The sequence below is a fragment of the Musa acuminata genome, unplaced genomic scaffold (genome assembly GCF_036884655.1).
Source record: "Musa acuminata AAA Group cultivar baxijiao unplaced genomic scaffold, Cavendish_Baxijiao_AAA HiC_scaffold_1136, whole genome shotgun sequence".
Classification (NCBI taxonomy): Eukaryota; Viridiplantae; Streptophyta; class Magnoliopsida; order Zingiberales; family Musaceae; genus Musa; species Musa acuminata.
The window spans coordinates 6,782,501-6,795,000 of record NW_027021348.1 but is presented as its reverse complement, the minus strand read 5'-3'; positions in this window follow the sequence as shown (position 1 = coordinate 6,795,000).

Sequence of the window (12,500 nt, the reverse complement as noted above, 5' to 3'; positions counted from 1 at the left end):
GAGTTTGAGCTACGGCTCAACGTTGACAACTTTACTTGATGGTGCTCAAGGCAAGCGAGGCGCTTGGCAAAGGACGAGACCATGCAAAGTGGAATGAGTTGCTCAGCGACCGAAAGAGTTGTGCAAAGCTCACAGAGGTGAGGGGAATTGCTAACTCGAAGAATTCGGTACTCATGCATGGGCTTGTATGCGGATGATGGATTGTTCGTGGCCATCCCAAGGCGGTCGAGACTCGGCGCCATGGAGCATTGAAACTTTCTCTTCGACATGCGAAGGATACGTCCGGAGGAGGCTGAAATGTGCAACGAGTTCAGCATGTTGCTAGGCCTTGAGGGGTGCAGCGGTGGCTGTATTGACGTGGAGGTGCAATCTAGTAAGTGCGTTTGCAAGAGGCAGAACAATGCACAGTTTGTTCAGCAGATCGGAGTAGTCCAAGGGGATGGTGGTCTCCGAAACGAAGAGAGATGTTGCTCCAACGGGACAGTTATCCAGGAGGGATAAGTCTCAGCTCTCCAGAGGGAGAATCATGTGAGACGGACTTCACATGTTGAGGAGGAGTACCTCACAAACAACAACTCCACGAAGCTCGATGGACTGAGCAAGCGGCGAGGAGTCGTCGCATGATCTCGCTTGAGAGAATGCATTGGTGGATGCATTGCGAGATCAAGTGGGGGAGCGACCCAAAGCAACTCAAATGGAGGCACACTTGGAGTCGATATGGAGATCGGACTCAAGGGAGGGCTGACCCGTGGAATGGTGGGCGCGAGGGCCACCATCGACTCAATGCAAAAACGAGGAGCGGAGCAACTTGAGTGTAACTTGGCGAAGTACCCAAGCCGCATGAAGGGAGCCAGCATAGAAGTTGGAACATGGAGCAGAGGCACAGCGCTTTCCCTAGACAGAGGTCAAGGACATGAACTCTTGCAGAGGCAGGAGTAGAATCATGCTGTTCCCTGGGTCCTTCATTCTGACAGAGCGGACTCATCTTGCATGGTGCCAAAGACGAAGGGAGCTTCAGGGCACATGCACCTTATCTCGGAGGAGCATTCGATGGAGGAACTAAGGCGACTCAATTTGCGGAGGCGAAGTTGGGTACAGAAGGCCTTAGCACGGGGCAAGAGGACGCAGAGGCGGGTACTCTTGAAGAATATGCCACAGTGTTGCCATTTGAGTTGCTATGAAGGAAGCAGTGCGCAGCGGAGATTGTGCTGGTAGGGGCAGAGGCCCAGGATCCAGGCAATGGTGCACAAATTACAGCGAAGTCGGTGGACTTCGGGAGCTACTAGGCGACGGACTGTCCTAGAGCGGTGCTTCATCTAGGTGTGACCCAAGAGTGGGTGGATGAAGGTCGATTGCCAAAGGAGCGAACAAAATCGAAGGTGGAGGAGACCCTGCGATGTATTGGCAGAGGCCACACATGGAGGGTTCACAATTCGAGTTTATTCCACAAGGATCAGAATGCAATGGAGATGTCACCAGGAGGCGACATGGTGCAGCGGATCGTGGTGGAACAGTTCGTGGCAATGCGACACACACGACATAGTCCCGTGAGGGATGAGATCATATGGAGGTATGATCGGGAGCTACTGGGAGCTCCGCTTTGGTGAACAACACGACGGCAAGAAGGGCTATGGATTCAAGGAGTGAAGGCCATGGTACCGCAGAGGCGGGTCTTCCGGGCGTGCACCGAATTTTGCATCGGATGAAAACCTTGGTCATCAGCATATGGGGGCTGGGTTCCACCAAGGAAAAAGTTCGAATGCAAGTACCAGTGAGTCCCATGAGAGGGACTTGATCATGCAGAGGTATGATCGAAGCAGCTGGAGAGTTGGACTGCTCCAGAGCTCATATTCGCTTAAGGGAGCCCGACAAGTCAGAGGACAAGGTCGAGTAAGCGAACGTTGCTACCAAGGAAGCTAAGGAGAACAGAATCGGTGCAAACCCGACAATGTGATGGCAGAGGCCATGCATGGGAGTTGCAGTCTGTCTTTCCATCGACCAAACAGACTGCTTGGAGAACATAGAGGTGTTGAAGCTGTAACACCCCTCAATTCCGAATGTTCGTATAAATTTTTGGTGATAATGTAAGCATCTATTTTAATTGACAAAAGAAATAGAGTATGAATCAGAGGTAACTTATTTTTAAGATTTGGGAGATCTGTTCAAAAAAAAAAAAAAAAGAAAAAAAGAAAGAATCTGAGGACCTATATGTAAACCCTAAGGACCTAATCGTGAATATGATAAAAACAAGGACTAAACTGCAAAATGCACCAAATGACAAATTCCACCGCTTAAGCCTCTCTGCCTTCGTTGTTAAGGAAGTAGAGGAGGCAGCTCGTGGGTGATCAGGGAAAGAAAAGAAGAAGAAGAAGAAGAAGAAGAAGAAGGAGAAGAGAAAGAAAATTTGGGGCTTTTAGGGTTTTTGCTTTAATCTTGTTACTTCGGGTCAAAATTTGCAAAGGCAAGTGTTCTAACCCCATCCTACATAAGTATTTGACTCTGTTTTTATGTTGATTCAAAATAAATTGGAAGATTTTTATTTAGAAACTGATATATTCCTCTTTGGACATAGAACTATGGATTCTGAAAGTTTTCGGTAAACTGACCCCTAAGCACTGCTTCGGCCCTAAGTTTTAGTACAGAATGAGAATTCAGGCAGGAACTATTTTTGTTTGAAATTAGACTCGTATGTCTTTCTTTTGACACCGATTTGGTAGATTTTGGACACCGAATACTTACCCAAAAATTTGTTTCAAAAGAGCCTATAGACGCTGTAAAACAGAGTTCAAGACTTCTGACCTTTCGAAACTAAAACGCCTATAACTCCCTGTTGAAAATTCTGATTTGTACCAAACTGATTTTATTTGAAACTAGACTTGAAATCCTCTCTTTTGACATATAGTTTGAACATTTTGGAGTTCAATTGCTCATCCTATCGTCTGTTGAATCCGATCCTATAAAGTCTGCAAACCAGTGATTGTGATTTTGACCTTACGTTACCAAATCAGAGGTAACTCTGTGTTGGGAGCCCTGTTTCATATGAAATCTGTTCCATCCGAATATAGACTGATATATGGTTCAACCATAGCCTTCTTATGAGTATTGGAGCATATTTGTTATTTTGAAATATTTGTTGGATGTGCCACTGGAATTCTGTCCGAAATCGAGCTTTGGTCGATTTCGCGTATTCTGTTTCATTTCCTTTGGATACTTGAATTCGCCTAACCTTCTTATTGGAATTGAGCTGGTTACGATTGCTTAGAATCCCTGTACACTCTTGCTTTCAATTCTTTCCCTAAAATGAATATTTTTGTGAGAGATTTGTTCCTTGCATCACATTGTTTTTGAAAAGGCACATGTACGTTTGGTTGTTCCGCGTGTGCTTCCGTTATATGCTGCAATTTGTTGAAACTGCCTTCTTGTACTCTGGTGTGTGGGATTGTCTGGACCTTTGCCAGAAATGGTAAAGGGTATGCGCTGATTTGCCCGCTATGTGGGGTCCCGCTATGTGGGATATTGCTTAGAGCCTGCGATGCTCTGCCGGCCCCCTTTGACTTCACCTAGACGTGGGTGGATGGAACTCCCAGACGTGGAAGACTTTTGTCAGGTGGTCATTCAGAAATGGATGAATCACATTCTGACTGAGATCCCACTACACCCTCTATATGTTTGATATGACATCCAGAGTTTTGGTGAGTTATTTCTGTTCGTGCTCTGGATAGTTATGATATGATTGCAACGTCAAGGACGACTTTTGAGCTTCTGTACGTCATATGAGTTTGATATGCTCTGAAATGCTTCATTCACTGCTGATTTTGCTTCGTAATGTTCCCTATGTCGTTGATGTGATTTGGAACATTTTATATGCCATTGATAAGCTCCGATATGTCTCCTTTGTTTCTGATATGCTCCAATTACTCTATGCCCCATCTGTCAGGAACCAAATATGTATGATTAAAAAGGACAATTATGATTCTGCTCCTAATGATATTATGTATACGAAATCGTATATTCTGCTTTGTGTTTGAAACTGCATCTCTTTGGAAATTGTACTATTTTGATATGGATATGTTAGTCACTTGCTGAGCTCTTTATGCTCACCCCATTTGTTGATAAATTTTTCAGGATAGCGTATCGCTTGCTTAAATGTTAAGAATGGGCTGAGGCAGTGGAAAGTTTAGAAGACGTTGGGCAGAACTTTTGTTAGCATATATGTAGTTGTGTATAAGCTACGTTGCATCTAATGAAATGTGACTATGAATCTAAACCTGTGGATTTTGTGTAAGTTAAAGGATCCCTCATGTATAGGGTTTTGGAATGTTAAATTAAATTCGTGTAATGATATGAACTTATGGTAAATCGATGATTGTGGTGACTGCATAGATTTCCCCACTTGTGGATTTACATTGTGGTTTTTATTTTGATGAGTTGAGTTCAGATTGTATAAATTATCGAGTGATGTGTGCTATGTTTATGAATTGCACAGGGTTATGAATTGATAGATTATAGAAGTGAAATTTTCGATCTGAATGTTTTCTTAGTGACCTCAAATGTGTGTTTGGATCCTGGGTTAGTTGTGGCGAAAAAATTTAAATATCATGGATATTTTTAGGGGCGTGACAGAGGTGGTATCAGAGCATGGTTTGAGGATCACTAGAATATTTGATATGTTGACGTGCAAAATATATTGTGGTCTAGTGAACTACAGTGATTGGTGAAAACTTTCTTTGATGTATTTTAGGAATCTAGGATGACGATGACATTTAGTCCTCCTACTTCATCTGATTTTGATTAATTAAGTGGGATGAAAGGGTAATCGGGGATATTGAATCAGAGTGGCGCAGCGGAAGCATGGTGGACCTAATTTCATTGGTGGTAGAAAAATGGATGATGCAAACAGAGAAGATATTTGATGTACAAAATTGTTTTGATGATCGAAAGATTTCTTTTGCTGCCTTATATTGGAAGTAGAGGCTTATCATTAATGAGAACAATGAAAAGAATTTTTGGAGATCAGTGAGAAGAATGATAAGGACAAGTTTACCAATAAGAATGTGATTGGAAATGAATCAGAAAGTGATAACAAGAGGGTCAAGACATTTGGATTTGAAATGGGAAGTCACCGCAAAAGACTCAATCATGTGTGAATTATAAGTTAAATTATGAAACAAATTTGTGTTTCAGGTGACTGGAGTCTATTTTGCTTGCGGAAAGTTGGATCATGAAATAAAAGACTGCCCTTTGAACAATAAGAAAGAGTCACTGCCTCATAAATCATCTGCCCATATCAGAGTGTATGCTATCACTGAGTATGATTCTAAAACTTCTGAAGTAGTGATCGAAGGTATTATGCATGCTTATGAAAGAATGCAGATATTTGTTTGACCATGGGTCCTATCTACGATTTGATTCGTAACATGTTGCCTATCACTTGGGTATTCAACCTAGACCACTGTATTATGTGATATATGTAAGTACAATCAATGGAGATTATTTGATAACGAACTTGAATCTGGTCCTCTTGTCTGATTTTTGTTGGAGAACTTGAACTTTTGCTGATTTAGTTCTCCTAGAGATTTGGAGTTATGATATTATACTTGGTATGGATTGACTATCTTCTTATCATACCAGTATGGATTGGTATATAATGAATGATCACTTTTTGCATATTTGATCAGCCGATCTTTTATTTTGAGAGTATTGGACATTATTTGTATGGTCGACAGTTTGAAATCTTTACTGATCACAAGAGTCTAAAATATATTTTCACTCAGAAAGAGCTAAACATGAGGCAGCGAAGATGGATAGAACTTCTGAAGGATTACGATTGTGCCATCCGTTATCACTCGGGCAAGGCCAATGTGGTAGCTGATGCACTCAGTAGGAAATCTACAAGTTTTATGGCTAGTCTGGTCGTGAAGCAATGGAAGTTATTAGAAGAAAATTCTGATTTGAAAGCTTTGAGGAAAGAGCAAGACTCGATGATATTGATGGCCTCCATTCAAGTGCAATCTGATCTTATTCAACAAATTAAGAAAGGACAATTACGAGATCCATATTTAATCTACTTGAGGAATGAAGTAGAAAAAGAATTGAAGCCACAATTTCAAGTTTCAAAGGATGGCCTATTGAGATTTGGGGAGAGAGTATGTGTACCAAATGAACCGGATATCAAGAATCAAATCCTAAAGGAGAGTCATACTTCGAAGTACACCATACATCCTGGGAGCACTAAGATGTATAGAGATCTTCAAAGTCATTATTGGTGGGAAGGTATGAAGAAGGAAATTGCAATGTATGTTTCAAAATGTTTGACTTGTCAGCAAATCAAAGTAGAACACCAAAGACCTGGAGGGTTGCTGCAACCTTTAGTTATACCTGAATGGAAATGGGAATGTATTACTATGGATTTTGTTTCAGGACTACCCAGAACCTCGAGGAAGCATGATGCTATTTGGGTTATCATTGATAGGTTAACAAAATCTGCACATTTCCTTCCGATTAATATGACTTATTCGCTTGATAGACTTGCAGATTTATATGTTAATGAAATAGTAAGACTTCATGGTATTCCAAAGGAGATCATCTCTGATAGAGACTCCAGATTTCTCTCTAGATTCTGGAGAAGATTACAGGAATCTATGGGCACTAAAGTTAAGTTTAGCACTGCATATCATCCTCAGACCGATGGTCAGTCAGAAAGAACAATTCAAACACTTGAGGATTTGCTTAGAGCCTATGTTATGGATTGGAAAGGTGAATGGGATAAGGATATTTCACTTGTTGAGTTCACGTATAATAATAGTTATCGTTCAAGTATTCAGATGGCTCCTTATGAAGCTTTATATGGGCGAAGGTGCATAACACCTATATATTGGGAGGAAGTTGGTGACAGAAAATTGTTAGCACCGGACAAGGTACAAGAAACTACCGAGAAAATTCAAGTTATAAGGAAAAGGTTAAAAGCTGCTCAGAGTCGTCAAAAGAGTTATGCCGACAATAGAAGGCGAGATATTGAGTTTGAAATCGGAGATTTGGTATTCTTAAAAGTCTCCCCCTCCAAAGGCATTATAAGGTTTGGGAAGAAAGGAAAATTAAGCCCAAGATTTATTGGACCTTTTGAGGTTCTTGAGAGGATTGGTTCTGTCGCTTACAGGATTGCTTTACCACCAGCATTGAGCCATGTCCATGATATATTTCATGTCTCGATGATTAGAAAGTATATGTATGACCCTGCTCACATCATTAAATATGAGCTGGTGGAGATCGATAAAGATTTATCCTATGTGGAAGAGCCTATTCAGATTATTGATAAGAAAGAAAAAGTCCTAAGGAATCGGGTCATTCCACTGGTTCAAGTAATTTGGAGACATCATTCTGGAGCGGAGACAACTTGGGAGCTAGAAGAGGAAATGAAAAAGGTGTATCCTCGTCTTTTCATCGAATAGAGGTACGATAAATTTAGAGGACTAAATTTTTCTTTTAAGGGGGGGAGAGTGTAACACCCCTCAATTCCGAATGTTCGTATAAATTTTTGGTGATAATGTAAGCATCTATTTTAATTGACAAAAGAAATAGAGTATGAATCAGAGGTAACTTATTTTTAAGATTTGGGAGATCTGTTCAAAAAAAAAAAAAAAAAAAAAAAGAAAGAATCTGAGGACCTATATGTAAACCCTAAGGACCTAATCGTGAATATGATAAAAACAAGGACTAAACTGCAAAATGCACCAAATGACAAATTCCACCGCTTAAGCCTCTCTGCCTTCGTTGTTAAGGAAGCAGAGGAGGCAGCTCGTGGGTGATCAGGGAAAGAAAAGAAGAAGAAGAAGAAGAAGAAGAAGAAGGAGAAGAGAAAGAAAATTTGGGGCTTTTAGGGTTTTTGCTTTAATCTTGTTACTTCGGGTCAAAATTTGCAAAGGCAAGTGTTCTAACCCCATCCTACATAAGTATTTGACTCTGTTTTTATGTTGATTCAAAATAAATTGGAAGATTTTTATTTAGAAACTGATATATTCCTCTTTGGACATAGAACTATGGATTCTGAAAGTTTTCGGTAAACTGACCCCTAAGCACTGCTTCGGCCCTAAGTTTTAGTACAGAATGAGAATTCAGGCAGGAACTATTTTTGTTTGAAATTAGACTCGTATGTCTTTCTTTTGACACCGATTTGGTAGATTTTGGACACCGAATACTTACCCAAAAATTTGTTTCAAAAGAGCCTATAGACGCTGTAAAACAGAGTTCAAGACTTCTGACCTTTCGAAACTAAAACGCCTATAACTCCCTGTTGAAAATTCTGATTTGTACCAAACTGATTTTATTTGAAACTAGACTTGAAATCCTCTCTTTTGACATATAGTTTGAACATTTTGGAGTTCAATTGCTCATCCTATCGTCTGTTGAATCCGATCCTATAAAGTCTGCAAACCAGTGATTGTGATTTTGACCTTACGTTACCAAATCAGAGGTAACTCTGTGTTGGGAGCCCTGTTTCATATGAAATCTGTTCCATCCGAATATAGACTGATATATGGTTCAACCATAGCCTTCTTATGAGTATTGGAGCATATTTGTTATTTTGAAATATTTGTTGGATGTGCCACTGGAATTCTGTCCGAAATCGAGCTTTGGTCGATTTCGCGTATTCTGTTTCATTTCCTTTGGATACTTGAATTCGCCTAACCTTCTTATTGGAATTGAGCTGGTTACGATTGCTTAGAATCCCTGTACACTCTTGCTTTCAATTCTTTCCCTAAAATGAATATTTTTGTGAGAGATTTGTTCCTTGCATCACATTGTTTTTGAAAAGGCACATGTACGTTTGGTTGTTCCGCGTGTGCTTCCGTTATATGCTGCAATTTGTTGAAACTGCCTTCTTGTACTCTGGTGTGTGGGATTGTCTGGACCTTTGCCAGAAATGGTAAAGGGTATGCGCTGATTTGCCCGCTATGTGGGGTCCCGCTATGTGGGATATTCTGGTATGCGCTTATTTGCCCGCTATGTGGGGTCCCGCTATGTGGGATATTGCTTAGAGCCTGCGATGCTCTGCCGGCCCCCTTTGACTTCACCTAGACGTGGGTGGATGGAACTCCCAGACGTGGGAGACTTTTGTCAGGTGGTCATTCAGAAATGGATGAATCACATTCTGACTGAGATCCCACTACACCCTCTATATGTTTGATATGACATCCAGAGTTTTGGTGAGTTATTTCTGTTCGTGCTCTGGATAGTTATGATATGATTGCAACGTCAAGGACGACTTTTGAGCTTCTGTACGTCATATGAGTTTGATATGCTCTGAAATGCTTCATTCACTGCTGATTTTGCTTCGTAATGTTCCCTATGTCGTTGATGTGATTTGGAACATTTTATATGCCATTGATAAGCTCCGATATGTCTCCTTTGTTTCTGATATGCTCCAATTACTCTATGCCCCATCTGTCAGGAACCAAATATGTATGATTAAAAAGGACAATTATGATTCTGCTCCTAATGATATTATGTATACGAAATCGTATATTCTGCTTTGTGTTTGAAACTGCATCTCTTTGGAAATTGTACTATTTTGATATGGATATGTTAGTCACTTGCTGAGCTCTTTATGCTCACCCCATTTGTTGATAAATTTTTCAGGATAGCGTATCGCTTGCTTAAATGTTAAGAATGGGCTGAGGCAGTGGAAAGTTTAGAAGACGTTGGGCAGAACTTTTGTTAGCATATATGTAGTTGTGTATAAGCTACGTTGCATCTAATGAAATGTGACTATGAATCTAAACCTGTGGATTTTGTGTAAGTTAAAGGATCCCTCATGTATAGGGTTTTGGAATGTTAAATTAAATTCGTGTAATGATATGAACTTATGGTAAATCGATGATTGTGGTGACTGCATAGATTTCCCCACTTGTGGATTTACATTGTGGTTTTTATTTTGATGAGTTGAGTTCAGATTGTATAAATTATCGAGTGATGTGTGCTATGTTTATGAATTGCACAGGGTTATGAATTGATAGATTATAGAAGTGAAATTTTCGATCTGAATGTTTTCTTAGTGACCTCAAATGTGTGTTTGGATCCTGGGTTAGTTGTGGCGAAAAAATTTAAATATCATGGATATTTTTAGGGGCGTGACAGAAGCAGGAGGTCGAAAGGGGCGAGGAAGCGACGACGAGTCCAGAGGGACTTAGCTACCCAAAATCAAGCATCAGTTAGAATGGAGGTGGACTCAGAGGAGTGCCACGGAGACATCTCTACTGATTGTGAAGGAAAGGGATACAGAGGCGAGGCGACGGATAGTAGGGCCATGGGCATGGCAGCGCCATGGTACCGCAGAGGCGGGACTTCCGTGCAAGTCATTGATCCCTTGCTCTCACGGAGGGAGAGCGCTTGGTCGTGAAAGGGGCCGAGGAGGTGGAGCATGCAGAGGCAATCTCCAAGTACCGAGACAAGGCTGAAGGGCAGAGGCCAAGAAACTTCGTAAGACCGGTGTCAACAAGTTTCTCATCAAGATAGCCGTAAGTGAAGGACTTCGGGTCATGCAAGAGTGCACGACCAAGGAACGAAGCAGGCAGTACGCGGTGCTGTACCTTTGCTACTCAGTGGAGTAGGCGGCAGGGTTGATGGAGAAGACGGTACAATCCCAGAGGCGACCTTATCTATCAGAGAATTACTCCAAGTTGGGGTGAAAACTTCCTGCATTCCAGAAGTTCAATGGCATTGAGAAGGTGAATCACAGTAGCTAACTCAACGCAAGGAGTGCAAACACTTCAAGTGCTTCAGAAGTGTGAGCAAAGAGCAGGGGAAGGCCAGTAACCAGCTCGATGCATGAAGTACAACCTCGAGGAGGCGGGCGAAGTCAAGTAACCTTTGCCTTCTCAACTCTTAAGAGAATGGGCGAAACCGAGTACCCCAGTTCTCTTATCTATCCAGCAGAGGAGCTCTGCACAAGTTCAAAGACCCTTCGAAGATAATGGAAGACAATAGTTGTCAAAATCCTCACCAACGGTGATCAGTGCTACTGAGAGTAGATTGTCCGCTTCATTTCCCAACGAAATGCCAATCGAAAGCGGAAGTGATGCGAACCTACTTGGATGTGACAACTAACTGAAAGAAGAGTCAATGAGCAGATTTTGTGGAGGAAGGACCCAAAACTTCAGAAGTTTGCGAGGCGATGCTCGTTAAAGCTCCAACAAGCATCCACCCAGTTCAAGCAGCATGTGGAAATTTTGAGAAACTGGCGCAGTAAGAATGGTCTTTTCCTTCATTTGGTGGATCCGCAGGAATCAACGAGGATCAATACAACTCAGCCAACCCCACACCAGAGTCAGAGTCATTGGCGAGTTGAAGCAGCATGGCGGATCAAAGGTTCGACTACTCAGAAACAGCAGCGGAGAGCAGCTGGGAGCCAGGAGGCGCATTGCAGCTGGAGCGGAAGATTGAAGACTCAGCAAAGGCGAAGAGTTGCAGTGTTCACAAAGGCTTCGACGAGGACGTCGAAGGGATAAGTGGGGGAGAATGTAACGGACAAACTTCTAAACAAGATGTTGGATGTAATGCTTATGTCTGTCCGTTGTCTTTTGGCATGTTCATGCCTTGTACAGAATGTAAAGGGGCGGCCGAAGGCTTAATAGTCCCATTTTAGTTGGGTTGGTGGCCTCTTTAGGCTTGTAAATAAAGGTTGTGTCATGTGGACACGTTCGAGAGCTTTTCGGTCTGTAATGGACCATTTTACCCTTTGTTGTGCAACTATTCAGAGCTTGTAAAGTCTGTTTGTAATTTGCATTGTCTATGAAGTGTTTTTCGGACATGTTTGCTTGTGGATCCCGATTGAGGCGTTCTCTTTAACCCGTTCTCTCTTTTGTTGGTCCTAAGGGACAATGGGAGGCTTCGGGGAGGCTGACCTTTGCGGACGGACGCGCGAGGGTGCCGCACGCCTTAGGCAAAACCAGCTAAGGTCGTGACAGCGCGGTGACCGTCGTGAGCGGAGCAAAATGTCAGCCATCTCAGCACCCTGGAACCCCCCGGGTGGCACAGGGCTGGATGGGGCTTTCGTATAGCAGGGACGGTGCTGCCTCTCGCTTCGCTCGCTGTTCGCCGCTCGCCGCTCGCTCGCGCAGCCAAAAATGGCCAGTTTTGGCCCGTTTTGGCCAGTTTTTGGCCTGTTTTTGCGTTGCGCGGCGACCATCGAGAGCGGAGCAAAATGTCAGCCATCTCAGCACCCTGGAACCCCCCGGGTGGCACAGGGCTGGATGGGGCTTTCGTATAGCAGGGAAGGTGCTGCCTCTCGCTTCGCTCGCTGTCCGCCGCTCGCCGCTCGCTCGCCCAGCCAAAAATGGCCAGTTTTGGCCCGTTTTTGGGCCGTTTTGGCCTGTTTTTGGGCAGTTTTTGCGTCGCGCGGTGACCGTCGTGAGCGGAGCAAAATGTCAGCCATCTCAGCACCCTGGAACCCCCCGGGTGGCACAGGGCTGGATGGGGCTTTCGTATAGCAGGGACGGTGCTGC